This window comes from Leptodactylus fuscus, chromosome 7 (genome assembly GCF_031893055.1).
Source record: "Leptodactylus fuscus isolate aLepFus1 chromosome 7, aLepFus1.hap2, whole genome shotgun sequence".
NCBI lineage: Eukaryota > Metazoa > Chordata > Amphibia > Anura > Leptodactylidae > Leptodactylus > Leptodactylus fuscus.
In genome coordinates, this window is record NC_134271.1 from 71,940,770 (window position 1) to 71,953,334 (window position 12,565).

The window sequence follows — 12,565 nt, forward strand, 5'->3', positions numbered from 1 at the left end:
ATGTATATAACCCACTAACAGAAAAGCAACAATACGCTGTATACGCATGCAGACATGGGTATATAAATGAGATATTACTCAAAGAGAATGAAAAGAGATGCAACCCTGGGTTATATTAACCCCATACATAACCCTACGTGCACAGTGTCCGAAAACACAGACATAGAACTAATATAAATATATAAGCGCTACTCCTCCATACCATACCTTACCACCCGTGCCCTACACCTGACGCGCGTTTCGCCCAAAGGGCTTTGTCAAGGGAACAACAACATGACAGACTACAGATTAAATATTAAAAAAGCGCTATTTTTGGAACAACGGACCATGAATAAAGAGACATAATTCAATAAAGGTAACTATATAATGATGAACCTACATATTTATAAAAAAGGAGAGAAACTAATATTTTCGTTGAGGTCCATTGGCTGCACAGTTTTCAAATGATAAGTCCAACGACTCTCTTTTTGTGCCAATAGTTTCTTCCAATTACCCATGCGTGGTCCAGGGACCACCTGATCAATTTCCCTGAATCGCAGTAATGTTGCATCAGAATTGTGAAACAGCTTGAAATGTTTCGGAATAGTGGTAAGGGAGTCGGTATCTACCACATCTCTGGCATTGACAACACCCAAAACATGCTCCCTAATGCGGCGGTGAAACTCGCGGGATGTCATGCCCACATATATTAATCTGCATGGGCAAATGGCACAATAAACAACGCCTGTTGACAAACAGTTAAGAGGAACTCTTATATGATAAATGTGCCCACCCATGTATGCTAATGGTCCATTGTATTGGACCGCCCTCAAAATGACTCTTAACTAGCACATCCCTCAGATTTTGCGCTCGTCTATAAGTAATGGTGGGAGAATGACCCAAGTATTGCCGCAAAACCGGGTCCAGCTGGAGAATGCCCCAATATTTCTTTAAAATGGCCCGTTGTCTCCCCCAATGAGAGTTATACGTAGTAATAAACCTAACCTGAGAGGATGTAGAGGCTGACGTCCGAGAGTGAGCTCCATCATTCTTATTCCTAAGTAAGGCTGCTCTATTGGTAGATATTGCCCGATTGTATCCACGTCTAATAGATTGTGAATCATACCCTCTGGCCAAAAAACGACGTTCTAGATCATCCGCTGGCAACTTGAAAGACATCTGTTGAACAGACCCGGCGAGCACGTAAAAATTGACCAGTTGGAATATTTCGAACCAGGGGACGAGGATGAGTAGAACTGTAGTGGAGCAAGGAGTTCGTTGTACAGCCAGGTTACACTCGTGTCAAGGGGCAAACTGCCATTAAAGGGGAGGTCCAGGATAATGTTTTTTAAATTAGGCCGGATAGGTGAAAAAAAAAAGCCCTCCTTGTCCCCAGTGCTGCGGTGCCTCCCTGTGCGGTCTGATCCTGCTGTCCCAAGTTTTTCTTGTGGCAGAAGACCTCGCCAGGCTAGATGGAAAAACCACAAATGTATAATATTTTGCCTAAAAGTATATTCTGGCCTTATGATATAAAACATATAAGGCTATAAATCAGGGGTCCTCAAACTTTTTAAACAGTGGGCCGGAGGCAGAGCAGGTCGCACAGACATCGGGAGCGGTGCCTTCCAATAGGTAAAGTGAAGTGCGCTCCATGGCCTGGCCCGAGCTCCCCAGGAGCTTCATTATAAATGCACACCTGCTGGCGTTGTCGGCAGGGCCAGACAGAAGTGCTTGGCGGGCCGCATGTGGCCCTCGGCCGCAGTTTGAGGACCCCTGCTATAAATGATAGGAAATATCAGTATTTGGCATGATCAGCCAACTTGCACAAACTCATAGCGTTTTTTTTTTTTTTAAGCTAAATTATCTCCCCCCCCTCCCCGATTTGGTAGTTTAGTGGGAATAGTTATGGTGGAATTGTTTGTATGAACAATCCCATCTTTGATCACATGGCTACGTGAAGGCTGTCCATTATTTGATGTGTGTGGCTGATATAAGTCCATGCATTTAATGACATGTATAGCTGTATAATCTTTCCTCTTGTATTTACTCTTTATTGCATTTTTATGCATATGGGTCTTTTCTGCAAATGTTCAGCTTCTTTTTGTGATCTTTTCGTGCATCTGTCATTCTCATCAGTAGTAGCAACTCGGTTGTCATGAACAGATCTTAGAAAAGCAGGGAACCCATCTGTGCAGGCAAATGAAACCAGACATATTTGTCACTTAGACATCCAATAAGTACTGGAAAACTTGAAAATGTAGCAGCAGACTCTGTCAGTTGTCTGTAAAAAAATATTTACTTCTTAGGTGATACTTAACCTACCAAGATGTGTTTGTTGTCTGCTCCATGTTATCATATACTAGGTGACTGTACATATTGGGGGAGAATTATCAAGCAAAATATACCCAAGTTCTGGCATAATTTGTACCAAAAAATTGTCTAACATGCTGTGCACCACATTTATCAAGTGTTTTAGACACTTTACAACTTGTACAACAAGGCGGGCATGACGTAAAATTGCATCTTGGTGCATTTTTGTGGCGTAAACTAATCCAAATAATAGGAGGTATAAAGTTGGATTAGACAATCTAAGAATTGTCTAATTCACTAAGATTGCACCAGAAGCTGTGCAAACGTCAAGGAAGCCTCCCGTTATCTTCTTTGGGCGGAGCATCATGTTCCAGGTCTGTCAGTGGTCCACATTCCAGGTGTGGAGTATTGAGCGGCAGATCACATCAGACGAGAAAGGCTCGACTTCAGAGAAGGCTTTCTTCAGTCGTGCTCCTGTTGGAGCACTCCCGACATCAACCTGTTTGCCTTTCGCCTAAACCACAAGCTTCCCTGCTACATAGCCAAGTCCTGGGCCCTCGAGCCATTGCAACTGACACTGATGCTCTTGTGATTTCCTGATCAGACTCCTGCCTTCTGTAGCTAATCCCTCCACTATCTTTACCCTCAGGTTCTCTAGAAGCTCAGACCAAGGCGGTTCTAGCCATCTGGATTAGCCCCACCGGGCTTTGTATACAGATTTTATGGTCCTACTGGCGGACTCTTCTTGGCCTCTTCCTCTGCAGTTCATCCTTCTGTCTCGAGGACCACTGTTCCACCCAACCTTATCTCAGCTGCATTTAATGGCGTAGCTGTTGAAGCCAAGGTTCTGAGGTGTCACGGTTTTTCAGACCCTGTTCTCTAAACCATGCTCAGACCTGGAAAATGCCAGTCTGCACAGATCTGTTATCACACTTAGATGCCTACGTATGGTGGTGTCAGAGTAATGACTTCCACCTTCTCTCCTTGGCTCTTCCTCGGATTCTGGCTTTTCTCCAGTCCAGCCTGGAAAAACGACTTGTTTTTTCTTTGCTTATTTGCTCTTTGTATTCTTTTTCAGAAGTCCCTGGCCTTATGTTCTCTAATGAGGACCTTCTTGCAAGTAGTGACACGCTATACTCCTCTCTAGCGTCCTCCCTTGGAACTGTGGGATCTTAATCTCGTCCTTGAGGTACTTCAGGCTCCCCATTTTGAGCCTTTGCGTGGGATCTCTCCTGGAAGGTTACCTTCCTTGTGGCCATTACTTCCACTCATAGGGTCTCCAAACTGGCTGATCTTTCCACCACCTTCTTTTTTGCTTAGGCAGTCTTTTCTTTCCACATCTATGAGGACATTGTCTTACTGTCTATCTGCCCAGATACCAAGCACCTACGTGAACGTTCTCCTCACTGCCTCAATGTGTTCTGGGCGATCTGGTCAATTTGTCTCTCAGTGACTCTTTCCATCCTTCGGATGCCTTTGAGGTCTGGTTGCTTACAGTTCTTCCATCTCCTGGTGGATTTGGTTGGCTATAAGGGTGGCCTATTGGCTCAAGCACAGGCTACCGCCTTCAAGGCTGTCACCTGGTCGTCTTTCCACACTTTCACCAGGTTCTACCAGAACCCTTCTGTGGCCTCTGCCAATGCTTGCTTGGGTCGCAAGGTACTGCAAACAGCTGTGCACAAGGTTGCTGGCATAGCCATGTACTTCTCACCCTCTGGGACTGCTATAGGACATCCCATTGTGCTGTGTCCCCAATTAAATAAGCGAGAAAATTGGATTTTTGTACTTGCTGTGAAATCCTTTTTTCATTCTAATCACTAGGGGACACAGATCGCACCATTATTTTCTTGTTCCTCCCACCAGCTATTTTGGTTTGTTTTCACATTGGTGGTGTTGGTTCTGTGCTCCCTTTTTTTTTCCTTCTTTTTTTATGTAGATGGTGAGCCCCACATAGAGCGCACAATGTAAATTTTCCCCTATCAGTATGTCTTTTGAATATGGGATGGAAATCCATGCAAACACGGGGAGAGCATACAAACTCCTTGCAGATGGTTTTTTGCCCTTGGTGGGATTTGAACACCAGGACTCCAGCGCTGCAAGGCTGCAGTGCTAACCACTGAGTCACCATGTGGCCCCTACTCTTTTTTGTTTATTTGTGTGTCTCTCCTACTGCTGTAGTACAAATTGGCTAGCACTGTGTCTGTGGAGAGGGTATAGCCTGGAGGCAGAGTTCACATCTTTTACTATTCCTAGTGTCAGCCCATGATGCTGTGTCCTCCAGTGAATACAACAAGAAAAGGATTTCACGGCGAGTACAAAAATCCAATTATTATGTTGTTTGTCTCTGTTGAGTCTGTACAATGTAACGCCATATATTTGTTCAGTACTGTATCTCTGTATCTGATTATACACGACTCAGAAAAATACAGGGAACACACAAATAACACATCCTAGATCTGAATGAATGAATGATTGAAATATTCTCATTGAATACTTTGTTCTGTACAAAGTTGAATGTGATGACAACAAAATCATACAAAAATCATCAATGGAAATCAAATTTATTAACCAATGGAGGCCTAGATTTGGAGTCACCCCCAAAATTAAAGTGGAAAAACACACTACAGGCTGATCCAACTTTGATGTAATGCCCTTAAACGTCACAATGAGGCTGAGTAGTGTGTGTGGCCTCCACGTGCCTGTATGACCTCCCTACAACGCCTGGGCATGCTCCTGATGAGGCTGCGGATGGACTCCTGAGGGATCTCCTTCTAGCCGTGGACTAAAGCATCTGCCAATTCCTGGACAGACTGTGGTGCAACGTGACGTTGGTGTATGGAGTGAGACATGATGTCCCAGATGTGCTCAATCGGATTCAGGTCTGGGCAATGGGCGGGCCAGTCTATAGCGTCAATGACTTCATCTTGCAGGAACTGCTGACACACTCCAGACACATGAGGTCTGGCATTGTCCTGTATTAGGAGGAACCCAGGGCCAACCGCACCAGCATATGGTCTCACAAGGGGTCTGAGGATCTCATCTCGGTACCTAATGGCAGTCAGGCTACCTCTAGCGAGCACATGGAGGGCTTTGTGGCCCTCCAAAGAAATGCCACCCAACACCATTACTGACCCACTGCCAAACTGGCCATGCTAAAGGATGTTGCAGGCAGCAGATCGCTCTCCACGGCGTCTACAGAATCTGTCACATGTGCTCAGTGTGAACTTGCTTTCATCTGTAAAGAGCACAGGGCGCCAGTCAGGGCCGGCTCCAGGATTTTAAGGGCCCTTGGGCGACAGAGCCTCAGTGGGCCCCCTTGTAAAGGAGACGGGGGAGTCGAGACACTGTGCTTCGCAGATGAAGCGAGTGACATCACGCAGGAGTGTGGCGTCACCAACGCCATACCTCCCAATTTTTAAAGAGTAGAAAGAAGGGCAAAATGTGCGGCGCTCCCCCAGTTTCATATACACCCTTCCTCTGCCCCAGTTTCATGTCCCCCCCTCCATCTCTGTCCCCAGTTTCATCACGTTCTCCCCTTAATCTGCCCACAGTTTCATGTCCCCCGTTTCTGCCCCAATGTCATGCTGTTCCACCCCCCCATCTGCCCCAGTGTCATGCCGTTCCCCCCTCCCCTTCATTTGCCCCCCCCAGTTTCATTGGGCCCCCTCCATCTCTGTCCCCAGTTTCATGCCGTTCTCTCCCCACCCCCTTCATCTTCCCCAGTCTCATGCCGTTCCCCCCCTCCCCTTCATTTGCCCCCCAGTTTCAAGGGCCCCCTTCATTATGTCCCACCTTAATATTTAATACAAAACAAACACTTACACTCACCTTCCATTGCTCCTCCGACGCTCCTCTCTCCGCTCTCTCACTCCATTCACATAGGCGATTAAAGCAGGAGCTGTGAGCTCAGCTCCTGCTTTAAAGCTGCGGCCCGGCTGTGATGTGATGACGTCATCGCGCCTACACACGCAAGCCGGGCCGCAGTTTTAAAGCAGGAGCTGAGCTGAAATCGGGACAGGCAAGTGCTGGGGCGGGCAAGTGCCGGGGGGCCCCCAGAGGCTCTGAGGGCCCCGGCACTTGCCCGACTATGCCATGTACTGACGCCGGCCCTGGCGCCAGTGGTGGTTGCCAATCCTGCTGTTCTGTGGCAAATGCCAAGCGTCCTGCACGGTGTTGGGCTGTGAGCACAACCCCCATCTGTGGACGTCTGTCCCTCATACCATGCTCATGGAGTCGGTTTCTAACCGTTTGTGCAGGCAAATGCACATTTGTGGTCTGCTGGAAAACTTTTTGCAGGGTTCTGGCAGCGCTCCTCCTGTTCCTCCTTGCACAAAGGCGGAGATAGCGGTCCTGCTGCTGGGTTGTTGCCCTCCTACGGCCCCCTCCACTTCTCCTGGTAGCGCCTCCAGCCTCTGGACACTACGCTGACAGATCCATCAAACTTTCTTGCCACAGCTTGCATTGATGTGCCATTCTGGATGAGCTGCATTACCTAAGCCACTTCTGTGGGGTGCCCAGGTGTTGTAGGGAGGTCATACAGGCACGTGGAGGCCACACACACTACTGAGCCTCATTTTGACATGTTTTAAGGACATTACATCAAAGTTGGATCAGCATGTAGTGTTTTTCCACTTTTAATTTTGGAGGTGACTCCAAATCCAGGCCTCCATTGGTTAATAAATTTGATTTCCATTGATGATTTTTGTGTGATTTTGTGTCATCACATTCAACTTTGTATAGAACAAAGTATTCAATGAGAATATTTCATTCATTCAGATCTTGGATGTGTTATTTGAGTGTTCCCTTTATTTTTTTGGAGTAGTGTATTAAACCACAGTGTATCCCTGACTGAGTAAGCACGTTGTCACAGGATTGTTTTTACTGTGATGTTAGAAATGCGAATGACTTTTTAGGACGGTTGCAAAAACAGGACGCGAAGCTTCAAATATGTTATTATATGAAAGTGATCCTTGTGTTTACACTGTAATAAACGCACAAGCGCCTTGCTCAAATTGCTCCATGTAGCGTCACATTGTCTACAAGTAACCACATTACAAAACACAATTTGTTTTTATGTATAGTATTCATCTATATTTGTTCAGGTGATAGCTGGACAGCGGAAGTAAGACCGTTACAGAAACGTCAGATTGTCTAAGTCTATGTTAGGAGCCACTGGTATGCCAAGGTAAAGTCATAAATAGGCCATTCTTAGGCTGCTGAGGTTACTCATGTGTGGAAAGGACTTCTGCCTGAACAAAACCCGGAAGCAGCAGGACCAAGCCGCGGTGGGAGAAACCGGAGTACCAGGGACTAGAGTCGCCTGCAATAGAACAAATAGAATGACAGGCCTGAGAGCCTTCACAAGGCTCCTGGATGTCATAGCAACGTGACACTGGCCCCATTGTCATCAAGTATAAAATGTTAAATAAGACACATCATTTGATTGGGTCAGTGTCCCTGATATTTCTTTTCTTTTAAATCCATTCAAAACATAAGGTTATATGTAAATTGGAGCCTATTCTCTTATTCTCCATGTGGGCCATAACTTTTTATAAAAAAAAAAAAAAAAAAAGGTTACCACTAATGAGAAACAAATCATGTATGTCATTATCATTTTGTACTTGATGACATGTCCTCTTTAAATATTGATGACCTATTCTTTACCTCAATATCAGATCAATACCTCTACAATCAGTTGTTTGAAGAGGACGAAATATTGGTCACCTGGCCATGCTGCAGCTCAGTCCTGTTAAAATGAATAGGGCTGACCTGCAATACCAAGCATGGCCACTATACAATGTGAGACATTATGCTTGTAGGTAGTGAAAAGGCCATTGTAATCAATATCATTGTTCTGGATCCCTTTAAGCCCCATTAACTTCAATGCGGCTGAGCTGCAGACAGGCCAGGTGGCTGGGGAATATTAAACTACATGGCTTGTGAAGTGGAAGTCCTATTGAAGTCTTATTGGACAGCAATGCAGTACTTACACTCTCCACTGCAGTTTGTATGATGAGTGAGCAGCATAGTTCACGGTATGTAAACATTTCCGAGAGCTGCGCTGTCTTGGTTCAGGTGATCTGTGGCGGTCCCATATGTCAGACCTCTGAAGAGCTAATATTGATGGCCTCAATTGTAAAAACTGGCTAACCTCTTTAATGACCTTTTGCAGTATCCCAGTGGGCACTGCTGTTGTTTTGCATTGTTTTATTTTGTTTTATATTTGATCCACTGTAGCTATGTATCTAGTTATGCAGCTTCCTATATATTCCCCCTGTTTAGGAAGCGTTCCAGAGTGGAGTTGGTACACCCCTCCTATTCTTGAGCCATGGTCCATCCTATTCAGTGGTTGACTGTGGTAAGAGGCAGAGTCTTCTATTAGCAGCAGAGTAGACCATGGGGAGAGAGTCCATTTGGGTTTTTGGTACATTTTTGGATTTCCAATGTGTTCCTTTATTAATACAACACTATAGACTTGAGTTTTTTGGTCAGGAAACTGACTCAAATTCCTCCTCCTAAAAACACCTCACTATGGGACTGTGTAGTGAGAAGTTTTTTGGAGGAAGAATTTAAGTGAGTTTCCTGACCAAAAAACACCATGTGAACGCAGCCTTGCTCGGTGTCTGTTCCTTTTTGAGTTTTTAAAATTAAAGGGGTTGTCCAGGATAAGCAGTTTTTGGCAAGGAGGCAGCAGAAGGTAAAAATACAAACTTAAAACCCATACTCGCCTGTACCTTTTGCTCTAGTGTCTCCAACCTAAGGGTCAATGCACACAGAGTTTTTTGGCAAGGATTTTAACGCTGAGTCCGCGTCAGAATCTGCCTTCAAAAAACGAGTTCTATGTATTCTGCTAGCTTTTTTTTTTTCTGCTAGCGGATTTTTTCCAGTCGTGGGGAAAAAAAAAGCAACATGACCTTTCTTCAGGCGGATTCCGTCTGAAAATACCAACAGGAGTCAATGGGAGGCGGAGAAACTGCCAGCGGTTTTTGACACTGTTTTTGCAAAAACCACTAGCGGTTTTTTCAAGGTCCATACACTGTGCTGGAGGAAGAAAAAAAAACACTAAAAAAGCCTCAAAAAACACTCCAAAAAAAAATTTCCTAATTCCTGAAGTGGATTTTTTCCTAGCCAAAAAACTCTGTATGCATTGATCCTAAAGAAGCAACCAGGGCATTACTCCCATACATCACCTGTGATGTCTCGTGTTCCTAGCGGTCACGTGAGAAGACCCTGGGAGCAGCATGACCAGACTGCAGTAGGGGGCACAAGAGCACTGAAAGAAAGGTGTTTTTTTTTTTTTTTTTTGTTTCACCTACCTGGGCCTCCTTGCCAAAATCTGTTTATCCTGGACAACCCCTTAAAGTTCACCTCTATTTATCTGCCTGTCTAGTATCCTGCAAAGCTGAAGCACTTCTAGCAAAGCAGGATAAATCACATGCAGTTTTTCCTTGCTGCGAAGGGAGATGGAGAGCTATTTAGACACATCCTGAAACTTGGGAATGTCCATCCTCCATCTGAGAACAAAAAAATAAATAAATCGTTGCTTTTGCCTTGCTAGGTTTCCTACTTTTCTGTTTTAAATAAAGAGAAATCTAGGTATAATCATCTCAAACCACCACAGGATGGCCTTATGTTCTTGTTAGTTGTGAAACTTGATGCATCAATTTGTCACTAGATGGCAGTGTTTCTGCTTCTTCTGCCACATGCCTCTTATACATTAGGCACAACTCTGGCTTTCCATTCACCAGTCAGATCTACACCAACTAATAGGAAAAATAGGGTTTGTGCTTGTGTCTGAACTGTTGTGTTAGTACAACTAATTACTAGAGATGAGCGAACAGTGTTCTATCGAACTCATGTTCGATCGGATATTAGGCTGTTCGGCATGTTCGAATCGAATCGAACACCGCGTGGTAAAGTGCGCCATTACTCGATTCCCCTCCCACCTTCCCTGGCGCCTTTTTTGCTCCAATAACAGCGCAGGGTAGGTGGGACAGGAACTACGACACCGGTGACGTTGAGAAAAGTAGGCAAAACCCATTGGCTGCCGAAAACATGTGACCTCTAATTTAAAAGAACAGCGCCGCCCAGGTTCGCGTCATTCTGAGCTTGCAATTCACCGAGGACGGAGGTTTCCGTCCAGCTAGCTAGGGCTTAGATTCTGGGTAGGCGGGGACAGGCTAGGATAGGAAGGAGAAGACAACCACAACAGCTCTTGTAAGAGCTAAATTCCAGGGAGAAGCTTGTCAGTGTAACGTGGCACTGACGGGCTCAATCGCCGCAACCCAGCTTTCCCAGGATCCTGAATGGAATACACTGTCAGTGTATTCCCGTATACCCGATATATACCCCGATACCCGTTCCAACGGTGTGCCCCACTACCTTCACCCCAGAAATACCCTGCAAGTCCCCTAGCAATAGAATTGGGGCTATATACACCCACAATTTTTACTACTGGTATACAGTGCCATTGTCTGACTGGGAATTCAAAGAATATATTGGGAATACAAATACCCTCATTTCTTGCTACTGCCATATAGTGCCAGTGTCTGACTGGTAATTCAAAGAATATATTGGGGTTACGTGCACCCACAATTTTTACTACTGGTATACAGTGCCATTGTCTGACTGGGAATTCAAAGAATATATTGGGAATACAAATACCCTCATTTCTTGCTACTGCCATATAGTGCCAGTGTCTGACTGGGAATTCAAAGAATATATTGGGGTTACGTGCACCCACAATTTTTACTACTGGTATACAGTGCCATTGTCTGACTGGGAATTCAAAGAATATATTGGGAATACAAATACCCTCATTTCTTGCTACTGCCATATAGTGCCAGTGTCTGACTGGGAATTCAAAGAATATATTGGGGTTACGTGCACCCACAATTTTTACTACTGGTATACAGTGCCATTGTCTGACTGGGAATTCAAAGAATATATTGGGAATACAAATACCCTCATTTCTTGCTACTGCCATATAGTGCCAGTGTCTGACTGGTAATTCAAAGAATATATTGGGGTTACGTGCACCCACAATTTTTACTACTGGTATACAGTGCCATTGTCTGACTGGGAATTCAAAGAATATATTGGGAATACAAATACCCTCATTTCTTGCTACTGCCATATAGTGCCAGTATCTGACTGGGAATTCAAAGAATATATTGGGGTTACGTGCACCCACAATTTTTACTACTGGTATACAGTGCCATTGTCTGACTGGGAATTCAAAGAATATATTGGGAATACAAATACCCTCATTTCTTGCTACTGCCATATAGTGCCAGTGTCTGACTGGGAATTCAAAGAATATATTGGGGTTACGTGCACCCACAATTTTTACTACTGGTATACAGTGCCATTGTCTGACTGGGAATTCAAAGAATATATTGGGAATACAAATACCCTCATTTCTTGCTACTGCCATATAGTGCCAGTGTCTGACTGGTAATTCAAAGAATATATTGGGGTTACGTGCACCCACAATTTTTACTACTGGTATACAGTGCCATTGTCTGACTGGGAATTCAAAGAATATATTGGGAATACAAATACCCTCATTTCTTGCTACTGCCATATAGTGCCAGTGTCTGACTGGGAATTCAAAGAATATATTGGGGTTACGTGCACCCACAATTTTTACTACTGGTATACAGTGCCATTGTCTGACTGGGAATTCAAAGAATATATTGGGAATACAAATACCCTCATTTCTTGCTACTGCCATATAGTGCCAGTTTCTGACTGGTAATTCAAAGAATATATTGGGGTTACGTGCACCCACAATTTTTACTACTGGTATACAGTGCCATTGTCTGACTGGGAATTCAAAGAATATATTGGGGTTATAAATACCCTCATTTCTTGCTACTGCCATATAGTGCCAGTTTCTGACTGGTAATTCAAAGAATATATTGGGGTTACGTGCACCCACAATTTTTACTACTGGTATACAGTGCCATTGTCTGACTGGGAATTCAAAGAATATATTGGGAATACAAATACCCTCATTTCTTGCTACTGCCATATAGTGCCAGTGTCTGACTGGGAATTCAAAGAATATATTGGGGTTACGTGCACCCACAATTTTTACTACTGGTATACAGTGCCATTGTCTGACTGGGAATTCAAAGAATATATTGGGAATACAAATACCCTCATTTCTTGCTACTGCCATATAGTGCCAGTGTCTGACTGGTAATTCAAAGAATATATTGGGGTTACGTGCACCCACAATTTTTACTACTGGTATACAGTGCCATTGTCT